A 16,684-nucleotide genomic window follows, 5' to 3' on the forward strand; every position below is an offset into this window, starting at 1 on the left:
CATTGATGTGTCAGTTTTTTGTTGTTGTTTTGTTTCGGTTTTCTTTGAAGACTGTTGCTAATTTAGGAAGGAGCAGAAAAACAGATCTCTAGGGGATTCTGCCAAAGGATTCTGGGAAGGCATGTCTTAGCTGAAGAAATGGTGACTTCTGCCCATGGCTCGTAGTCAAGAGCTGTGAAACGGAGAGAAAAAGAACTCATGTTTCTTGTCGCTGCAGAAAATCAGCTCATCTCGAGGCATTCTTCTAACGGGATTCCGTGATGCCAAGGAAATGTAAGTGTGCACACTCTACCCCACCCCGCGCAGAAACCGCTCTTGCCGAGTCATCCAACACTGATTCTAACAGCTGTGATAGGCAGCTTTGTTCTTATCAACAGTAATACGTGTGTAAGTGAAAACACATCCAAGCAGAATTTTTGTGCTCCGAGGGCTGCCTACACCAAATGCCTGGAAACAAAAGTTGTGTGAAGATGTTAACACTGAAATGGATGGTGGTGGGTCTATGCCAGCATCATCTCCTCTCCCCGATGAGTACCCAAGGCCAGGAGCACTGGAACTTGTAAAACCAAAACCAAAACATAACCAAAAATCTTGAGTTACTTAGGCAATGGCTGAATCAGAGAGGCTGCCAATCAAGATCTGCACGTCTTATTCCCGCATCACTCCCGGGTGGAGCCCTGCTGTGGGAAGAGGAGTCCCCGGGTGCCACCACCTGTTTGGGAGTAGGGTTGATGACGTTTTCTAGGTGCGGTCTTGGCCTCAGCCTCATTTTTTACAGTGAGTTTTTAGCCTGTGAAATTGCAAGAGGAATGCTTCTCCTGTTGTTGATTAGAAAGACCATCTAAAATTAAACTAGCAACAAAGCAAAATAAAATAGGTATGATACTTAGTTTAATGTGATATTTAGTAAAATATCAATATTTATGAATAACTTTTAAAAAGATGAACACTCTAGATAGAAATATGGGTAATACACATAAATCCACAAGGGGGAAATATCCAAAAAATGTGAAAAAGAAAAGTCCAGACTCACTAGTAATAAAAAAAAATACAAATCAAAGCAAAATAAAGAATTGTGTAACAATGAAAAAATGTGCAAATATTTTTAATATAGTATTAAGTGCTAGAAAAGTAACATGAGATAAACATTCTTATACATTGCTATTGGGGATGTAAATTTCTCTTCAGACATGTGGTAGCAATTTGACAATAAGTAGCAAAACTTTTTTTGCAAAAAGATGAGACATCTCTTTTAAGATATTAGTTTCACCCTGGCCAGTTTGGCTCAGCAGTTAGAGTGTTGGCCCACGGACCAGAGAGTCCCGGGTTTGGTTCCCACTAAGGGCACGTACCTCAGTTGAAGTTTGTCCCCGGCCCCCGTTTGGGGTCATGTCAGTGGCAACCACTCGATGTGTCTCTCTCACATCGGTGTTTCTCTCTCTCTCCCCCCTCCTCCCTCCCACTTTATCTGAAGATACATGCAAGAATGTCCTTGGGTGAGGATTTAAAAAAAAAAAAGATATTAGTTTCGATAACTAGAAAGAATAAAAGAATGGAACAAAGGGGTGTGAATATATCTTTTTAAAAAGAGTTTTCTATATTTTTTTTCTGTTTCTGATTCAATTTCCTAGTGTTAATTATTTTTTTAAATTCCCATGTGCCACCCTGTCTCCCTTGGCAACCATCAGCTTGTTCTTGATACCTACGGGTTTGTTTAGTTTGTTTATTCATTTATTTTACATTCGACTTATAAGTAGGATCATACAATATTTCTCTTCCTCTCTCTGACTTATTTTACAGTGCACAGTATCCTTTAGGTCTATCCATATTGTTACAAATGGCAGGATTTCATTCGGTTTATTGCTGTATAATAATCCATTGTATATATACTACATTTTTATCCATTTATTTATTGATCTAGGTTGCTTCCATCCCTTGGCTATTGTAAATAATGCTGCCGTGTACATAAGGATGCAGATACCTTTTTGCATTAGTGTTTTTGTTTTCTTTGGATGCCCAGAAGTGGAATTGATAGATACCTGTTTTTATGCCAGTACCATACTTTTTTTTTTTTTTTTTATTACTCTAGCTTTGTAGTATCGTTTGATATCAGGGAACATTCTACCTTCCACTTTGTTCTTTCTTAAGATTTCTTTGACTATCCAGGGTCTTTTGTGCTTCTATATAAGTTTTAGGATTAGTTCTAATTCTGAGGAGAATGCCATTGTTATTTTAATAGAGATTGCATTGAACTGTATATGACCTTGCGTATAGACATTTTAGCTATATTAATTCTTCCAATCCATGAGCAAGGTATATCCTTTCATTTATTTGTATCTTGTTCAGTTTCTTTCTTCAATGTCTTGTACTTTTCAGAATACAGGTCTCTCACCTTTGTGGTTAATTCTAGGTATTCTTTTTGATGAGTTATAAATGGGGTTGTTTTCTTAATTTCTTCTTATGATTGTTCATTATTGGTGTATAGAAAAGCAACAGATTTCTATATATTGATGTTGTATCCTGTAACTTTACTGAAATCATATATTAAAACTGTTAGTTCTAATAGCTTTTTGGTGCAATCTTTAGGGTTTTCTATATACAGTATCATGTCATCTGCAAATAATGAAAGTTTTGTTTTTTTTCAATTTGGATGCCTTTTATTTTTTTGTTTTGTCTAATTGCTGTGGCTAGGACTTCCAGTGCTATGTTGAACAGAAGTGATGGTAGTGGGCATCCTTGTCTTGTAATAAATAGTAAAACTTTATAATTTTTATGTCTAGGAATTTATCCTGAGGAAATTATCAGAGATGCACACACGAACTGTGTTTGAAAATTGCCCTATTACAGTGTATATACAAGTGGAAACGTGGAGAAAAGCCAAATGCCCACCAATGGAAGAAGGGTTAATTGTGGTGTACCCACAATGGTAAACTTTTATGAAGACATTGAAAATCGTTGAACAATATCTAAGGGCGCAAAGGGCAATAGTTATATCATCCAGTTGCGTAAAACAAGATTTTAAAAACTATGTAAGAATGGCCCCGGTTGTGTAAAAAATAGTGTTTATAATTTAGTGCAGAAAAAGTGAATGGAAATGGACTGGGATTTTATGGCTGCTAAGTTATCTGAGTGTAATACTTTAAGATTTTTAAAATTTTATATTTAGACTTATTTTCTTTAAATTTTCTATAATGAGCATCTATATTTTTGTAATAAGTAAATATTAAATGCATATTTTTAAAAAATTGATATATAATCTAGAAAATATCACATTTTTTAATTCAAAGCATAATATAAAATCTCAGGGTGGTTTTCTTTTTTCTTTTTTTTTTTAATTTTATTTTTGTTACAGATGTTTCTCCTTTTTTACCCATTGACATCCTCCTCCCCATCCCCCCCGCCCCGTCCCGGCTTTGTTGTCCGTGTCCATTGGTTATGCATACATGCATGTAAGTTTTGTGGTTTATCTCTTCCCACCCCCCACCACCCCCTCTCCTGAGGGTTGTCAGTCTGTACCCTACTTCCATGTTTCTAGGTCTACCCTATCTTATTTTATCACTAAAGTCAGTCCTCGCATATTTTCATACACTCATTTTGGTTACTTGATACCTGGATTAACAAAAGATCCAAGTTTGAAAGGTAGCTTTTTTCTCCCTCAGTTTTATTGAGGTATAATTGGCATATACTGTAGAAGTTTAAGATGTACATCATAATTACTTGATATATATATAGGATATCCCCAAAAAAGTATACACAACTTGGAATAATTTTAAAGCCAGTTTTTATTAAAATACATGTCATTTTCAAAATGTAATAGAATCTACAGATACCCTGTATACATTTTGGGGGACACTCTGTATATTGTAAAGTGATTACCACAGTAAGTTTAGTTAACATCCATCATCTCATACAGATACAAAAAAGAAAAAAAATATTTTTTCCATATGATGATAACTCTTACGATCTACTCTCAACTTTCAAGTATATCGAATAGCACTGTTGACGGCACTCATCATGTACATTACATCCTTAGTATATTTATACTGGAAGTTTGGCTTTTTGATCACCATTATCTCTCACTTTTCACCCCTGCTTCTGGTAACCATAAATCTTATCTCTTTTGTCTACGAGTTAGTTTTGGGGGGATTTTTTGTTGTTAGATTCCACAAATAAGTGATAATCAGTGTGTCTGTCTTTCTCCATCTGACTTGTTTCACTTGCATAATGCTTCAGGGTCCATCCATGTTGTCACAGGTGGTAAGATTTCCTCATTTTTTGTGGCTGAATATTTCATTGTATATATACCACAACTCCTTTATCCATTTGTCTGTTGAACACTTAGGTTGTCTTCATGTCTTGGCTACTGTTAACAATGCCGCTGTAAACATGGAAATGCACATATCAATTCAATAATAGTGTTTTCTTTTTCTTCAGATGTTCCCAGAAATGGAATTGCTGAATCATGCGGTAATTCTATCTTTAACTCTGTGAAACCTCTATACTGTTTTCTGTATTGGCCACACTAATTTACATTCTCATCAACAGTGCACGAGGGGCCCTTTTTCTCCACATCGTCACCATATTTCTTAGATCCCTTGGGGTTTTTTTATGGTAACCATTCTAACAGGCATGAGGTGATATCTCATTGTGGTTTGATGTGCATTTCCCTGATGATTAGTGATGTTGAGCACTGTTTCCTGTATTGTTCATTCATATATCTTCTTTGGAAAAATACCCATTCAGGTGTTTTGCCAATTTTTTAATTTGGATTATTTGTTTCGTTGACATCTGGTTATGTGATTTCTTTGTATATTTAGGCTCCTAACTCCTTATTAGATACATAGTTTGCAGGTGTCTTTTTCTCATTCTGTAGGTTGTCTTTTCATTCTGCTGACCATTTCTTATGCTGCGTAAAAACATTTTAGTTCGATGTAGTTCCACTTGTGTATTTATTTTATTTTATTGCTTGTGCTTTAGGTCTCATATCCAAAAAAAAAAAAAAAAAAAAAACATCACCAAGAACCATGTCAAGGAGCCTTTTTCTGCTTCTTATAGGAGTTTTATGGTTTCTCGTCTTACGTTTACATTTCAAGTTAATTTTTGTGAGTGTAAGATAAAAAGATCTAGTTTTGTTCTTTTATATGTGAATATTCCATTGTCCCAGCACCATTTATGAAAGATATTATATCTTTTCTTCATTGAGTATTCTTAGCTTTCTTGTCAAATATTAGTTAAACATAGATGCATGGGTTTATTTCTGGGCTCTTGAGTCTGCTCCATTGGTCGGTCTGTCTTTTTTTTTATGTCAGTAGTGTACCTATTAATTACTATAGCTTTATTATATAACTTGAAATTAGGAAGTATAATGCCTTCTCAGTTCTTTCTTGAGATAGCTTTGGCTCTTCAGGGTTCTTTGAAGTTAAATAAAAACTTCAGGATTTTTTTTTTCTACTTCTAAAAAAATGCCTTTGGAATCTTGATATGAATTGCGTTGAATCTATATATATGGCTTCAGGTAAGATGGACACTTTAACAATAGTTTTCCAGTCCATGGGATACCTTTTCATTTATTTGTGTCTATTTTAATTTCTTTCATCAGTGTCTTACTGTTTTTAGTGTAGAGATCTTCCACTTCTTTTGGTTATATTTATGCCTAAATATATTATTGTTTTTTAGGCTATTGTAAATCTTTTCTTTTTACTTTTTTTCCCCCAAATAATTCATTGTTACTGTATAGAAAGGCAACTGATTTTTACATGTGAATTTTGTAACCTGCAACTTGACTGAATTTATTGATTAGATCTAATAGTTTTTGGTGAGTCTTCACAATTTTATACATATATATTATATGTAGTATTATGATATTAAGACCATATTGTAGCTGGAGAGAGATATAGGTGAATGACTAATGCCTAACTTGAGGTCACAGTGTATCTGGTAGAACAGAAACAGTAATATCTTGGCTGCTGGCCCTGCCATCTTTAAATGTTTCTGAGTGTATTTTAATGAAGATGTCCAGGCTCTTTTGTGGTTGACTCACACTGACCAGAGCACTTTGGATTTTGCATTTGGGTCCTTCCTCTGGACTCATACAAGGCACATTGGGGCGCAGGGTCCTTTCGGTCTACGCTGCTACACAAGAACTCTGTAGTTATTTTAGGAAGGTTTTTAAATAAGTATGCAACAATTAAGTCATTGCAAGAGAAACCAAAAAGTCAGGTAAAAGTTTGAGATTTCACAGGTTTGAGTAAAGTCTCATCTATAATAATATTTAGAGCACAGTAGACACTGGATGTCGTTGGGTAAATGCTTGGCGTTTCCAATGGATAATTCTAATGTCTTGTTGCTATTTTACCTAAACATTGACACTTGTTTTGTAAATGGAGAGGCCGAGTCTCCTTAGGGATGTGAGGAGACCTTCTGAAGAATCGGCAGAACGTCTGATAGGTTTGCAGGCTCAGGAATCGGGAGTGAACCAAGCGAACAGGATTGGGTAGGAATGCAGTGTTTTCAGAAAAGGTCTCTCATTAGGAAAATCGCTCATCACCTGCTACTTACGGAATGGTCAGCTCCTCGGGTAAGAACTGAAGGAGCCGTTGGTTCCACAGCTGACGGTGCCCACTGCTCCCCAAGGTCAAGTCCGCCCTCCCTCAGCAAAGAGCATCCCACTCTGCACGCTCCCAGCACCAACTTGACCCGGCTCCGGAGGCACCCGGTTCTGGGTGCTTCTGCCCTGCACGTTGTGAGGCCGGCCTTTCCTGCGACAGCGGTCAGCTCGGCGGGCACTTCCCGCCCCGGAGGAGAGCGGCGCCCACCGGCGAGCCGCTGAAAGCAGGCAAAGCCGCCCACCCGCGGACTCCCCCGGAGCACCCCGAAATATCCCTGCCGCCCGGCGGGCCGTCTTGCTGCCTGTGTGGGCTGCTCTGTGTCATCGGGCAACCAGCGTGGGAACCAGGAGCCACTTCCGCAGTCACCGCAGCTGTGAGACAGGTGCCCGTGACCGAAGCCCTCGGAGGCGCTGTCTGCTTAAATGAAACCAGTGTGGGCTGCAGCGTCGCCGCGCTGTGTGTCAGCAGCCGCAGCCAGGCTTTCGGTGAAAGGCGACAGAAACCAACTGGATCTAAAAATAGACGGTGCGGGCCCTGGCCGGCTGGCTCAGCGGTTAGAGCGCGGCCTGCGGTCCTGAGAGACCCGGTTCGGTTCCGCTAGGGCACGTGCCTCGGTTGCAGTTTGTCCCCGGCCCTGATAGGGTTGTGCGGGTGGCGGCCACTCGATGTGTCCCTTTCACCTCAATGTTTCTCTCTCCCTCCCACTCCATCTGAACAACCACAAAAAAGTGGAAAAAATGTCCCTGGGTGAGGACAAAAAAAAAAAAAAAGTAAAAACAGACGGTGCCAGAGAGTGGTGGTTTGCAGAGAGTGGTGGTTTGGAGAGAGTGGTGGTTTGCAGAGAGTGGTGGTTCGGAGAGAGTGGTGGTTCGGAGAGAGTGGTGGTTTGCAGAGAGTGGTGGTTCGGAGAGAGTGGTGGTTCGGAGAGAGTGGTGGTTTGCAGAGAGTGGTGGTTCGGAGAGAGTGGTGGTTTGCAGAGAGTGGTGGTTCGGAGAGAGTGGTGGTTCGGAGAGAGTGGTGGTTCGGAGAGAGTGGTGGTTCGCAGAGAGTGGTGGTTCGCAGAGAGTGGTGGTTCGCAGAGAGTGGTGGTTCGCAGAGAGTGGTGGTTCGCAGAGAGTGGTGGTTCGCAGAGAGTGGTGGTTTGCAGAGAGTGGTGGTTCGGAGAGAGTGGTGGTTCGGAGAGAGTGGTGGTTCGGAGAGAGTGGTGGTTCGGAGAGAGTGGTGGTTCGGAGAGAGTGGTGGTTTGCAGAGAGTGGTGGTTTGCAGAGAGTGGTGGTTTGCAGAGAGTGGTGGTTTGCAGAGAGTGGTGGTTTGCAGAGAGTGGTGGTTCGGAGAGAGTGGTGGTTCGGAGAGAGTGGTGGTTCGGAGAGAGTGGTGGTTTGCAGAGAGTGGTGGTTTGCAGAGAGTGGTGGTTTGCAGAGAGTGGTGGTTTGCAGAGAGTGGTGGTTTGCAGAGAGTGGTGGTTCGGAGAGAGTGGTGGTTGGGAGAGAGTGGTGGTTTGCAGAGAGTGGTGGTTTGCGAGAGAGTGGTGGTTTCGGAGAGAGTGGTGGTTTGGAGAGAGTGGTGGTTCGGAGAGAGTGGTGGTTTGCAGAGAGTGGTGGTTCGGAGAGAGTGGTGGTTCGGAGAGAGTGGTGGTTCGGAGAGAGTGGTGGTTTGCAGAGAGTGGTGGTTTGCAGAGAGTGGTGGTTTGCAGAGAGTGGTGGTTTGCAGAGAGTGGTGGTTCGGAGAGAGTGGTGGTTTGCAGAGAGTGGTGGTTTGCAGAGAGTGGTGGTTTGGAGAGAGTGGTGGTTTGCAGAGAGTGGTGGTTTGCAGAGAGTGGTGGTTGGCAGAGAGTGGTGGTTTGCAGAGAGTGGTGGTTTGCAGAGAGTGGTGGTTCGGAGAGAGTGGTGGTTTGCAGAGAGTGGTGGTTTGGAGAGAGTGGTGGTTTGCAGAGAGTGGTGGTTTGCAGAGAGTGGTGGTTTGCAGAGAGTGGTGGTTTGGAGAGAGTGGTGGTTTGGAGAGAGTGGTGGTTCGCAGAGAGTGGTGGTTTGGAGAGAGTGGTGGTTTGCAGAGAGTGGTGGTTTGGAGAGAGTGGTGGTTTGGAGAGAGTGGTGGTTTGGAGAGAGTGGTGGTTTGCAGAGAGTGGTGGTTTGCAGAGAGTGGTGGTTTGGAGAGAGTGGTGGTTTGGAGAGAGTGGTGGTTTGGAGAGAGTGGTGGTTTGGAGAGAGTGGTGGTTCGCAGAGAGTGGTGGTTCGCAGAGAGTGGTGATTTGCAGAGAGTGGTGGTTTGCAGAGAGTGGTGGTTTGAAGCGCAGGTGCGGGGAAGACACGCGAAGACACCTGGGGCCCGCACCTGGGGCCCGCAGGGCTGGGAGGGAAGAAGCTGCAGCTGGAGGCAGCAGCCATCGTGAGTGGCGGTGTTCAGACGGCGCTGGCTTTGGCTTTCCTTGGTCACCCGCCGCCTGCCTTGGGTACTAGGCTGTGTTGAATTGTGTCCCTCCAAAATTCATGCCCTCCTGGAACTTCAGAACGTGACCTTATTTGGAAATAGAGTTTTTGCAGATAGAATTAGTTACGTTAGGATGAAGTTGTACTAGATAAGGGGGGGCTACATCTAAGGAGTGTTGTCCCTGCAAAAAGGCCACGTGGCGTCTCGGGGACACATGGGGAGGAAGGCCAGGTGACAGTGGAGGCAGAGGTCGGAGCGATGCAGCGGCAGGGATTGCGGGCAGCACCCGGAGCTGGCGGAGGAGGCAGGACGTGCCCGGAGCCTGCGGAGGGAGCCTGGCACCGCGCCACCTGGATTTCGGACTTGTCGCGTCGGCAGCTGTGAGAGAATACACTTCTGTTGGTTACACCGCCAACTTGGGGCTTGGTTACCGCCGCCCCAGGAGAGGAACATGGACCTCTAGAAGCAGCTCGGAACAGACGTGGGCTGCCTCTGCCAACCTTGGTGCCCCTCTGAGCAGAGAAGCCAGGGCCAAGCGGGGCCGTCCGCGGTTTTCCTTGTGTGTGAGCTGACGCCCAGGAAGGTGGGCGCGTTCCAGGCCCCGGCACGCGAGCCGGACCCGGAGTCCCAGGCCTGCCCTGGGCGGGCGCCTTACCCGCTCCTGGCTGTGCATCCCGTCCCCCCACCCAGAACCCGCGCGATTCCTGTTTCATCCGGTAGCTTCTCTGCTGCAGAAATGGCTAAAAATGGAATTATCTCTTTTGAAGGAAAAAAAAAAACACAAAACCTTTTTGGTTACCTCATTTCCTTATAGGTGTTCGGTGACAGTCTGCATTCAAGCTTATTTTCCGACCCAGAGCTGTAAACAAAGACAAAAAGAATCAAATGAAAAGGGTTTTTCCTGCACTGCCAGGTTATTTTTCTCCTTGTTGCCTAGGTGAGGCTTACTTCATCCAGGTTCATGCACCAAATGACAAGCTCTCATCCAACTGCCCCCGAAAAACTTGCACAGTGGTTTTGTGATAACAGAAGTGATTCATGAACTCATTCATCAAAGAACACATATTGGATATGTGCGGACTATGTGCTCATTTTCACAAATTATCTCTGGCAGGATGCATAAGAAATGTAGCAGATGTGGCCTCTGGCGTTGTGACCTGGGGACATATTTTTCACTGTCTGCCCTTTTTAGAAAGTTTCTACATGTATTATATCTTTAGAATAAATATTCAATTTTAGTATGCCAATGGTTTCTCTGAAATAATTTCTAAAATAGTTATTGAGCATGCCTTACATATAGACACTGTACTAATTATGGAGGATGCAGTTTTAAGCAAAGCAGACATAGTCCCTGTCCCCACAGAATGTAATCCAGCGATCTCAACCTGTTTCATCTCATGGCACACACAAACTAGTTACTAAAATTCCATGGCACACCAAAAAATATCTTTTTTGCAGATCTGGCAAAAATAATAGATATAATTTTGATTCATTCACACTGGACAGCTATTGTTGTGTTGGTTTTTGTCATTTTTTGTTTTTTGTTTTTACTTGACAATCTAAGGGAAAAGAGGTCAGTGCCCCTCAGGGATTGCATGTTTTAAAAATTCTTGCAGCATCACGGTTGAAAACCGCTGATCTAGTCTAATAGGAGAAACCATCTATACATTAATAGTCACACAAATAATTATATAATTACAAATGTTATAATCCTCTGAAAGTGATGAAGTGGGTGCGATAAGAAAGAATAATACAAGGGACAAAATAAGGTGAGCATCACTGAAAACCTGAGAGAAGGATGTTTTGTCTGAAGGGAGGCAGAAGTAACCAGACACGAAGAGGGAAAGAGTTCAGGCTGAAGCCTTGAGCAGAGCAAGGACTTGGGAGAATCCTCAAAGCAGAAGGAGGCCAGAGTGGCTGGCGCGGAGTAAAGAGGTAGGAGAGGTGAGCAGGAACCAGATCACACAGGATTTTCATCCATTCATCAAATGGCCATGCCTTGTACTGTCCCAGGACGAGAACCACAGCAGTAAACAAACACATTTCATTGAAAGCTCAAAGGGACTCCATTGAAGGATTTGCAGTAGAGACTGTGTGTGATCTCACGTAGGCACGTCGAAGCGCACCTTGGAGAAGTGGAGAAGAGCTGTATCAGGCAGCTGGGCACGGCAGCGCCTGGCTGGGAGCTTTGTCAGGCCACTGCTGTGTGGATACCAAGGTTAACAAAACCAATATTGATGTCACCAGCGTTAGCAAAATGGTGGTCATTTTGTCCCACAGTCGTGGTGTGTCCATTCTGAGAAAATTTCTCTAGGAAACCAAAAACTGAGAAGATGGTGATTAATCTGGTTGTTTTGACTATGAACTCTTAAAGATGGTAATAAACTTCATTTCTCCATGAAGATCAATTAGCACAAGCTCCCCGCTGCACCATCGTTTAACAGCCTGTCATCCACACAGAGCTGTGTGACACCAGAGCAAGAGAAGGCACAAATCATCACTCTGGATCAATTAATGATATTTCTGTTCGGACTTTTATTTTGCCATTTTACTCGTCAAGGACACTAACAGCCCTCCTAGCAGCTCATTGATTTTTTCCTTTATGATTTCTGACTGCAAGAGAACAGAGATCACCAACTTTATAGAGAGATGTGTGCATTATAAAAGAGTTCTCAGCATATTTACATTTTTCATGTTTTCCCCAAGAGATGCCTATTTGCATATAGTTAGCAACTTATGACGTTATCTATGGAGAGCAGAGTTGAGAGAGAGCAGCTCCCTACTCAGCTAATTTAGTTTAATCAAAGCTGTGGGAAATAAAATATTGCCATGTTATCTACATTCTCACCCCACCAAAAGAAGATTGTAGTATGAAAACAGGATATAAGAGAACCTTGGAGATTCATTCAGGTGAAATTTTTGGAGACCATCCCGTCCAACCCCTGCCCTGGACAGATGAGAACACTGACGCCCAGAGAAGTCAGATGATCCCAGAAATTCAAGAAGTTCATGGTCAACTAGCAGCAAACTGCGGACAAGAATCAGAATGTCCGGACATCATTTGGGGATCGTTTAATAAAATATGAAAGGGGAAGAATAGAAACAAACCAATGAAAGGTACGCTCACTGGCCTGTAATCACCACACAGAAGTGTACCCCACTTCCCTCCTCTGAAACGTGACAGTGACGGCACCAATCTCCGAGGAGCTGAGTGACTTAGGAGACCTGATGTCCTGCTAGTGCTTAGAGTTACCAGACGTGCTGAGTATCAGTGGCCCGAGAACGTGGGTACTATTATTTTGCCAGCAGCCTCTGCCCCACCACCGCACGTGGGCCAACCCTCCCGGATCCCCCCGGATCCGATCACAGCTGCCTGGAAGGCCTCATGACAAGGCCCCCATGCCTGGAACAGAATATAATAGGATATTTGTATGTGTAATCCCAGAGATTTGTTTGAGGTGTGTATGTGGGGGAGGATACAACCCCCCAAAAAGCAAAACCAAGCCCTCTTCATTACTTACCAGAGCAAAACAGAGCAGCGCTCTTGCAAAGACCATCAGTGTTCGCTGGAAACACCTAGAGAAAGATCTCAGTGCCGTCGAGGTGTAGCGAAACGGAACTGGTGGCTTCACACACATTTTGAGACTGAGGTAAAAATCCATCTAACCTCACTTAGCAAACATATACCGTCTGCAGGTCTCCGGGCCAGTCTGTTCGGGTCGGGACTCGACTTCCCCGTCAAAGTCACAGAGGAAGAAGACAAAGAAAGAAGACTGCCTCTCACCTTACCTGGCGCCTAACATGTGCCTGGATGTGTGTGTGTTGTTGCACCTAAATTTCAGTATCCCAGCATCATACCTTAGTGCTGAATATTAGCATTGCATGCCTCCGGTCATTCCTCTTTCTCGTTGGTCCGGGATGGCCTGAACGTTAAGCCTGGCTGACATGTACAGACGCATCTTGTTGTAGCTTCGCCTCCGTGGTTTCTCTTCCAGACCTTCTCACCCTCTGTCTCCTGCAAGGGAAGGTTACAAGCCCTAAGCAGCTCTTCCTAAGTAAGGGGGAACTTGAGTAAATGAAAAATCAGGAGTGACCAGAATCAATGAGCATCAAGAAGGATATCCCAGGGAAAGCTCTTGAGCAGACTGCTTCGTGGGCATCAAAGCTAGAACTACTAGAATAACACTGAGGAGAGACAGAAGTGTAGCAGAAAGATGGTCACGAAAAGTCTGCAGATCAGTAACATAATTCAAGTCATTAACAACGGAAGGATGAAATTCACATTTTGATTCAGCATTATTTGAAGTAAGAGTAAAGAATAACTAAGTTTCCTTCATCACGCCTCTGTTTTCAACATGCTAATTAGGGCGAAATCATTTGTGGTGTCCATCCGTATCGACTGAAATCCTCCTGCTGAGGGACACAGAGCTCTTTACAAGTGTGTTCATCCTCTTCGGGGAATACAGAGCAAAGCAGGCACTTCCACCCTCTTTCCACAGAAAAATTTAAAATGGTAGACGTTTATAGGACGATGTTGTCCACCGTGATTTTCGGCTTAGATCTGTGTGTGAGGCATAGATAAGCATCAGCAAGGCTGTAGCTAAACCCCACTATTTATAAAGGTGCCCAGGGGCTGGGATCTGAAGCATCGCAGTGAGTCACAAAAGGGATCTGGGCTGATGGAGGGGGTTCGTATTATGGAAGAGTCTGTTATAGATGCGAATCTATGGCTGCATTTCAAAGGCTGTGGTTCTTGAAACATTTTCATGTCCTCCCTCAGTTGGAAGCATCTGTGTCCAAAATAACAAATGGCCCCTTGCTTTTCCCTCTGTACCTCAGGAGGCTTGCTTTTTTGAAGTAGATGGAAATCAGTGTGGAAATCATGAGGGAGGCCCAGGGAAGACTAAAATTGGTCATTCGCAGTGGCCAGCAACCCCTGGACCCTCCTCTAAGTGGCTATTTCCATGTCACAGTTTTTTTTGTGTTTTTTTTTTTTTTTTTCACTTTAAAACATTCTGAGATATTTTCCATGGTGTTGTGGCTAACCATTTTTAGTCAGTTAAAAAAAATGCCTTTATCACCTCCCACCAGGAAACTCATGGAACACACTGTTGGAGATGCTAAAACTTTGTTCATTTCTCCTTTAAAAATATTAATGGTAAGCATTACAAAAGAAAGAGAAATCATTTCATTTGGTTTTCTGAAAGCCAAGTTTGAAATTTGAAAGTGCACATCTGACTGCGAAGAAAGCCCTTGTGAGTAATCGCAGTGAGCAAACCTGATCGTGTCCACTGGCAAGGCTGGTGCCAGGTTCTCCTTCAGCGGTGGGTGCAGATGGTGCCAGGGTGCACGAGTTGGAGGGTTCAAATGTACAAAATGCAAAAATTCTGGTTCCCCAAAATGAGTATGTCTGGTGGGAAAGAATGATGAAGGAGGAGGGAGGTGGGCGCGGCCGGGGTGTGAGGGGCTCAGCGGACAGATGAAGGGGCAGGATGGGGAGTCCCCGCTAGTCCCCTCTCACCTTCCATCTCTCTCCAGAGAGGAAACCCACAGTCCTCGGTGAGAGAAGGTCAGGCCATGCAGCCGAGAACTCGCTCAGCACTGACCAGCGCACAGCTCTCCCTGCACCTGGGAGAACGAGTGAGCCGGTAACTAACGGGTATTAGGCTTTTTTTATTCTGTGGTGAAAAAACCATGGCCGAATTCCAGGCACAGCCTCTAGCAGAAAAGAAGGGCAGCAAAGAACAACACTTTCACAGACTCTTCTTTGTCTTTAATTTATCTTTATTGTTGAAAATATTGCAGATGTCCCCCCCATTTCCCCACTCCTGCCCCCCCTCCCCACACTGTTGTCTGTGTCCACTGGTTATGCACGTATGCATGGAAGGTCTTTGGTGCCTCTCTCCCCCCCTTCCCCTCTGGGATTCCTCAGGCTCTCACAGACTCTTGGTCATTGCTTTCTTCCCCATGTTGGGAAGAAATGCAAATTATTGTGATGGATTTTTTTTCCTTTTCTTAAAAAAGACAAGGAAATAAGTGAGATGCAGTTGGAGGGAAACAGAGTAAAGGAAATAAAACCAGGGGAAGACGACATCATTCTTTATAAAAAGAGCTGAGTATATGCAAAATTTCCCACATTGCCTTTTTCTTCCAAGTGGATCATAAATCCACCCCAAGTCAGAGAAAGGGAGTCTGCTACCCAGCAGGGAGATCTAGTCCACTGAACACTTGGCCAACTTCTTATTTTCTCTCTCTTAAAAGGAACAGTCCTTTTAAAAGTATTAACAAATAAAGACACCTGAACTAAAGCAAAATGATGAGCAGTCGTATGGGTTGAATTTTGTTCCCCCAAATTCACGTGTAGAAGCCCTAACCTCCACCAGTATCCCCAGATGTAAGCTTATTTGGAAATAGGGTCATTTCAGATGTAATTCTTTTTTTTTTAATTTTTTAATTTATTTTTTTGTTACAGATGTTTCTCCTTTTTTATCCCATTGACATCCCCTTCCCCATCCCCTCCACCCCGTCCCCAGCTTTGTTGTCCATGTCTATTAAGGGCATATAAGTTCTGTGGTTTATCTCTTCCCTCCCCCCCCCCACCTCCTCTTCTGAGGGATGTCAGTCTGTGCCCTACTTCCATGTGTCTGGGTCTACCGTATTCCTCAGACTGTTATGTTCATTATATTCCGTATATAAGTGAGATCATGTGGTATTTGTCTTTTTCTGCTTGGCTTATTTCACTTAGGATAATACTTCCCAGGTCCCTCCATGTCGTCTCAAAGGATAAGAGATCTTTCTTTCTTACAGCTGCATAGTACTCCATTGTGTATATGTACCACTGCTTTTTTATCCATTTTTCTACTGATGGACACTTGGGCTGTTTCCAGATCTTAGCTATTGTAAATAGTGCTGCTATGAACATGGGGGTACATATATTCTTCCTGATTGGTGTTTCAGGCTTCTTAGGGTATATTCCTAGAAGCGGGATCACTGGGTCAAATGGAAGTTCAATTTTTAATTTTTTGAGGTAGCACCATATTGTTTTCCATAGTGGCTGCACCAGTCTGCATTCCCACCAGCAGTGCACAAGAGTCCCCTTTTCTCCACACCCTCGCCAACACTTGTTGTTTGATGATTTGTTGATGGCGGCCATTCTGACAGGTGTGAGGTGATACCTCATTGTGTTTTAATTTGCATCTCTCTGATGATTAGTGATGTGGAGCATTTCTTCATATGTCTCTTGGCCATTTGTATGTCCTGTTTGGAGCGGTGTCTATTCAGCTCCTCTGCCCATTTTTTAATTGGGTTCTTTGTCTTCCTTTTGTGGAGTTGTATGAGCACTCTATATATCTTGCAAATTAACCCCTTATCTGATATATCATTGGCAATGATGTTCTCCCATACAGTGGGTTGCCTTTCCATTTTGATGATTGTTTCTTTTGCTGTGCAGAAGCTTTTTAGTTTGTTGTAGTCCCATGTGTTCATTTTTTTCCTTTGTTTTAGTTGCCTTAGGTGATGTATCAGTGAAAATTCTGCTCCGTATGATGTCCGAAATTTTGTTGCCTACATTTTCTTCTAGAATTTTTATGGATTCATGGGTCACATTTAGGTCTTTTATCCATCTTGAGTTTATTTTTGTGTATTGTGTA

The sequence above is a fragment of the Molossus molossus genome, unplaced genomic scaffold (assembly GCF_014108415.1).
Source record: "Molossus molossus isolate mMolMol1 unplaced genomic scaffold, mMolMol1.p scaffold_m16_p_1, whole genome shotgun sequence".
In the NCBI taxonomy this organism is placed as follows: domain Eukaryota; kingdom Metazoa; phylum Chordata; class Mammalia; order Chiroptera; family Molossidae; genus Molossus; species Molossus molossus.